This window comes from Triturus cristatus, chromosome 2_2 (genome assembly GCF_964204655.1).
Source record: "Triturus cristatus chromosome 2_2, aTriCri1.1, whole genome shotgun sequence".
Classification (NCBI taxonomy): domain Eukaryota; kingdom Metazoa; phylum Chordata; class Amphibia; order Caudata; family Salamandridae; genus Triturus; species Triturus cristatus.
This window is the reverse complement of record NC_140582.1, coordinates 366,624,584-366,630,795: the sequence shown is the minus strand read 5'-3', so window position 1 is coordinate 366,630,795 and position 6,212 is coordinate 366,624,584. Positions and strand designations below refer to the sequence as shown.

General features: G+C 38.4%; 1 pseudogene; it reads left to right on the top strand.

Moving 5' to 3' along the window:
* The first annotated feature begins 5,214 nt into the window (after positions 1-5,214).
* LOC146862283 (5.8S ribosomal RNA) lies at positions 5,215-5,368 on the top strand (annotated as a pseudogene).
* Positions 5,369-6,212: the final 844 nt, after the last annotated feature.

The window sequence follows — 6,212 nt, the reverse complement described above, 5'->3', positions numbered from 1 at the left end:
TTTAAAAAGCACATGAACCACTGTTCTCTCATTTTTCTCTTAATATCTATATCTCCTCCTCTTCTATCTATTCTGACGTTTTCTAGAATGAACCACTTGAATTGTGTATGATCATGATTGGCCACCTTAAAATGTTCAGTCAGAGGTGCATTCTCTTTCATGTTTCTTAATGCTGATCTATGTTCTATTAGTCTAATTCTTAATTCACGAGTCATTTCTCCTACATAGCCCAATCCACATGGGTAGATCAGGAGGTATATCAAGTTTGTGCTTTGACACTTATTAAAAGTTGTAGACTTGATAACTTTGCCATTAAAATCTAGCTTTTTAGATTCCACACATTGAGGGCAAATAGAACATGTGCCACATTTATAGTTTCCTGTTGCTTTATTATTATCTAATGTCATCTGATGGCTATCATTGGGATTTTTATAGGTTTTCACTAGGGAGTTACGTAGATTTTTGATACGTCTAAAAGAGAGAAAAGAGGTTTTTGAATGGGGTCGGTACGACCATCATTCAAAATTTTCCAATTTCTATTAATAACATTTTTTATTTTGTCACTAGTATCTGAGAATTGGCTAACAAAGACAATTCTGTTTTTGTTGGCCTGTTTCTTTTCTTTAACCCCTTCCCCGCTCATGACGGAACCACTCCGTCATGAGCCACGGTTGCGCTGTGCTCATGACGGAGTGGTTCCGTCATGCTGCGGCCGTTGGCGGCCGCTCCGCCCACGCGGCGCTAATTCCCCGCCTGTGCGGGCGATTAGCGCAGTGGGCGGAGACGTGACGGAACCACTCCGTCATGAGCACAGCTCAACCGTGACTCGTGACGGAGTGGTTCCGTCACGAGCACAGCGGACCCGCAACTGCCCCCAAACCCCCCAGCGCCGCAGCGTAATTCCTGCCGCGGCGAAGGGGTTAAACATATCCAATAGATACTCACGGTCGTAGAAACGAGCCCTTTTAAAGGAATGTCTAATGAGTTTTTTGGGATATCCTCTCTCTGAATTTTTTCTTTGTATTTACCGAATAGTGATAAAAATCCGCTAGTGTGGTGCAATTTCGCCGAAGTCTCAAGAACTCACCAAAAGGAATATTATCCTTCTGAGATTTAGGATGGTTGCTTCCATAATGGAGGATTGTATTCTTATCAGTTGGTTTAGTATACAGTTCTTCTTGTAACATGCCCTCAACATTTTTCACACGAATATCTAGGAAATTTATACTAGTATCACTCCATTGGCCTGTAAATTTGAGGTTCTGATCGCCAAAATTGAGCCATTCAAGAAACTCGCCAAGACTACTAACATCACCATTCCATATGAAAATGATGTCGTCTATAAATCGGTACCAGTATGTCACATTTTCATAAAAAAGTGCCAATTCATTATAAATGTGTTTCTCCTCAAAATTATTTACATATAAACAGGCCAAACTTGGGGTACAAGTTGCCCCCATGGTACCTTTGATTTGTTGATATAGGTCGTCTCTGAAGAGGAAGACATTATTTTTAAGAACCAAAGAAACACATGAGAGAATAAAATCTCTATTACCCCCATTGAGTTCTTCATTATCGAGATAACCCTAATGGTGTCATCTTGGGGTATATTAGTGTATAGAGCTTCAATATCAAGGGTGACTAGAAGCTGTGTCATCCCATTGAAGCTTTTGCCTTCCAATATCGAGATAGCATGGGCAGAGTCTCTAAGAAAAGATTTCTGCTTCTGAACAAATGGTCTCAAGAAGAAATCTGCATATTTACTAAAAGGTTATAAAATTGATCCTATACTACTCACTATGGGTCGCATTGGTGGATCACTCACATCTTTATGTATTTTGGGCAGCCCATAGATCGCAGGAGTAACTGGATTAATATTATGCATACATTTATATTCATTTTCACAAATGGAATCTTCTCTTATTCCTTCTTCAAGAAGTTGATATGTCTCCCTTTTTAAATCCTCAAGTTTAGACATATTGACTTGTTTATAATGTTGTTGAACATTGAGCAACTTCCTCATTCTATTCTCATAATCTAATGTGTCCATAATAACTATACCTCCGCCCTATATCTGCTGGTTTGATCGTGATAGAGTGATCTTCTTGTAAGGCATTCAGGGCTTTTCTATGCTCTACTGGGAGGTTATTATTGTAATGTGATTCTAAATTTAAAATTTGTTTGATCTCTATCTCAACTACTTTTTTAAAGATTTCTATATTTTTATTAACCTGACCTAAAGTAGGAGTAAAGGTCGATTTAGGTCTAAAGCCCGAGATATTTGTTCCAGGTTCATATGTTTTATCTTCCCAAAAATTATTTAACCTAATTTTCCTAAAGAAAGATCTAAGATCTTTCTCGAATTCAAATTTGTTGACAGGGGCAGTAGGAGCAAAGCTAAAACCTTTTTGTAAAATTTCCTGTTCTGATAAAGTCAAACATTTATGGGACAGATTGATAATTGGAAGACCATCACAAGTTACCTCCAATATCTCTGATTTCTGGTTTTGAGATAATTCTGCGGTTGATAATTCCTTGTTTGATCCTCTCTGTCAAAATTCCTGAGGTTCCTTTGTCCTCTTCTCTGTTGGCGTCGGCCTAAAAAAGACTCACGTTCAAGATTTTGCATTGCTCTTGCAGGTTGTTCACTTATCAACTCTTCTCCCTCACTGCTAGAGCCGGAGGATTCAGAGAAGATAACCCTTTTATTCCCTCCTCGAGAATAAACCGGTCTTTGGTACTGGGGTTTCTCCCATCTTTGATCCCTTTGTGGAGTATATTAATCTTTCTCTAAATAGGGATATACACGTTCTTGACTGAATTTCTCTATGTCTTTTTTTAGTTTATTTGTCTTTTTATTAAATAATTATTCTCTATATCCCTGTGTTTCTTGTTCTAATTCTTCTAGCTTTTTTTTGGCGTCATCAAGGGCTAGATTTTCTTTCAATAAGATTTCCAAATCATCAATCTGCTTTTTTTCTAAAATAATAATCTCTTGAGCTGTTTCAATTATTAGTATAAGCCAGTCTCTGCTGCACCTGTTGGCTATTAAAGTCCAAACTTCCCATTTTTTTTTATTTTCTGTAAACAAGCCTGGCTCATTGCATACCTGCAGACCAATGGGAATAACACCAGCTTTAAGATACTCAATTAAAAATTCAGCATGTAATTCAGTTCAAATGTGTTTTTTCTTTAGATTAAGAATCTTAACTAATTGGTCATGATTAGCATAATTATTTACTGGTTTTCCACCTGTACATTTATTTTGATTGATTAGTTTATTGAACTGATCTTCTGTAAAACCAAAGGTTTTGAAGTTATCCATAGTTTATCTCAGGAATATTAGACCACCTTAGGTTACTCTAACCTCTCCAACCCAACCGGGCTGTACTCAATTCTGGAAAAAGTAGAGAGAGACCCCTTATCCAATCCAAGGGAAATAGGGTACTTATAGTAAGTCAAAGAAAAAGAGTTCCCTTGGTTAGCCTAAAACTATATATACAAAATAATCAACAATACTAAAGAGGAAAAGAAGAAGAGCAATGAATTATAACTGTGTTTTGCCCAAACAATGAACTGAACATGACATCACCAATACAAGTTAATACAACAAATTTATTAGCACCATTAGATTATTACACATACAGAGTAAAACCGATAATTACAGAAAAATTGTCTTTAAAAACCCAATTTTAATTTACATTTTTTCTATACACATACATAGATTGAAGTGCTCAATGGAAAATACAAAACATTAAAAGAATGTATAGTTAAAAGCAATTCTTTGAGGGAAAACAAAAATTAGACGTTGAAATTAGTCTTAATGGAGAACACATTCGTCTAAAGGAAGTACTTATTGATCGAAGCCTGATACTTGTTCCTCATTTAGTATCTAACAACCCAAATCAAAACAGCGAATTGTGTACACAGTTGCGCCGACGCGTTTCGATGGTATCACTCAATTTACACCATCTTTATCAAGACAATAATATTATTCTCTCAGTGAAATTATTCATGTATCTAAAAAACAAGAAATAGAAAATCCATAATCTATAGGTTTAAAACAAATTAAAAACAATAACAATATTATCCTATGAGTTTGTCATATGATTAATCATTAATACAATGTACAGTGAATTGATTGGGCTAAAACACTAACAGACATAAAGAAAGGAAACATAGGAGAAATTTCAAGTATAGTGTACTCACATCCAATTCTAAAAATAGAACCATCAAATAATCAGACAAACGTGTACATTATCTCTAGTGATGCTTGTTCCAATTATTAATCTATTTATACCTTGCTTAGTTCGAGGGGCTACTAAATTTACTGACAAGAGCCTCTATTCCAAATCTTAACACTTATTAAAGTCATACAAAACTAACGTAATAACGTTAATAGAACATGTGAATGATGCTTTTATTGGTCTCCTATCATGAGAGCCTCTAATTGAATCAAGGTCTGCAGCATGAAAAGTGTCCTCCTTAGTTAAAAACGTTCCAATATTTGTCAATCATAACATCGAGGGGTATATTTTATAATAATTAATGCTGTTAATTACTATAAGTTTTATTTCTAATAGAGACCAAGATGGAACAAACATGTTGTGCCGCTGGAGGTGAAATTCTTAAACCGGCGCAAGACAAACTAAATTGAAAGCATTTGCCAAGAATATTTTCATTAATCAAGAATGAAAGTTTGAGGCTTCAAGATGATCAAATCCAATTGCAGTTCTGACCATAAAATTCTGGCTCTTCTCATTGGAGATGCTGTACCGCCCCCTAAAGCCAGTGTGAAATGCTTTGAGGAGTTCGGGGATTGAGCCTTGGATTTTACCAGCCCAAGTGATTGGTGGATGGCTGATGTGCAGGTGAGTCAGCTCTCCCTTGATGCCAGGTACCTAGGACACTGTTCACATGTGGCTGGCACGGGTTTTAAGACTTTGTGTGGCTGTGTCCAAGAGGGTGAGTGGTAGAGCTTGCTGCCTCTGCTGCTGTGGGAGCCTCTTGCTTGCCTGCCTGCTGTGGTGGTGGGAGCGGGCTCCCAGGCCAATTGCCTGGAATCACTTTTTTAAATTGTGAAGGTTTACTACCAGAGGGGAAGTGTGAAATGGTACTGGGCTGTCTCGCTGCCCAGGCGGTGAATGGCTGGTGCTGACTTCTTCTCACCTCTCCTGTGCCCAAGGGTGGACGAGCATTACGAAATTCGCCTGTGCATCTTACAAGTGAATCACTTAGCTTTTGCCTCAATGAAGAATGCATTTAGCTGCAAGAATTAGTGTGAATTGCATGACACATTGATCATCAACAATTTGAACACACCTTTCAGCTATGGGTTTCCTTTGAGGGCCTCCCTGTCTGAGGGTTGCTTGAATGTCTATTCCCTGGGACTCTTCCAGGCTGATGCTGTAAGACTCATACTTGACCTCTCATGCCACACCCACATCCCACAGTACCTCAGGAAGCTTCACTGGCTCCCCAATCACAATCACAGCCAGTCAATTCCAACTTCTCACGCACATATGCACATATATAAAGCCTTACACAACACAGGACCAGAAAACTTGAACAGCTGCATACACTTTCACCAACTCACCAGACACTCACACGCACTGCATCGTAAAAACTATATTCAAGGTCGCTTGTTCTCCTACATCGCACTTCATACATGGAAGGACCTCCCTCAACACATAAGAGAAACCTCCTCATTTCTTGTGGTCTGCAACAAGATGAAGATCTAGCTCTTCGTATAAGCAGGCTGAGGACCACAAACCTACACACCTGTCCAAGTGCCTGGATACCCTCTCAGGTAATAAGCGCGCTATAAAGTCAATATAATATAATATAACATCACATAATATAGCACCTGCCAATTGAAATGCCTATTGCCTTCATATGAAAATGTGTGAAGGCATCTGTGCAGGTCAGTTTTGGTCGGGTACTGTGGTGTCATGATCCTGACTCAGAAGCCTCTATTCGCCCGATCAGAACCACACGTCCTGACTCTGCAGTCTTAATTTGCCCAATTATTGACTCCACAAAAACACTATGCTTTTCAAAGAGGGATATCTCAGCCCATGAGCACGTGCTTCTATAAGGGTCTGTCATGGATCTGTATCAAAGTCCCCGAAGGATGTATCTCAGCCACCCAAGCACATTAAAGATAATCATGCATGTGGTGTTTTGTTGTGCATTAACAAAGTGCTTATACT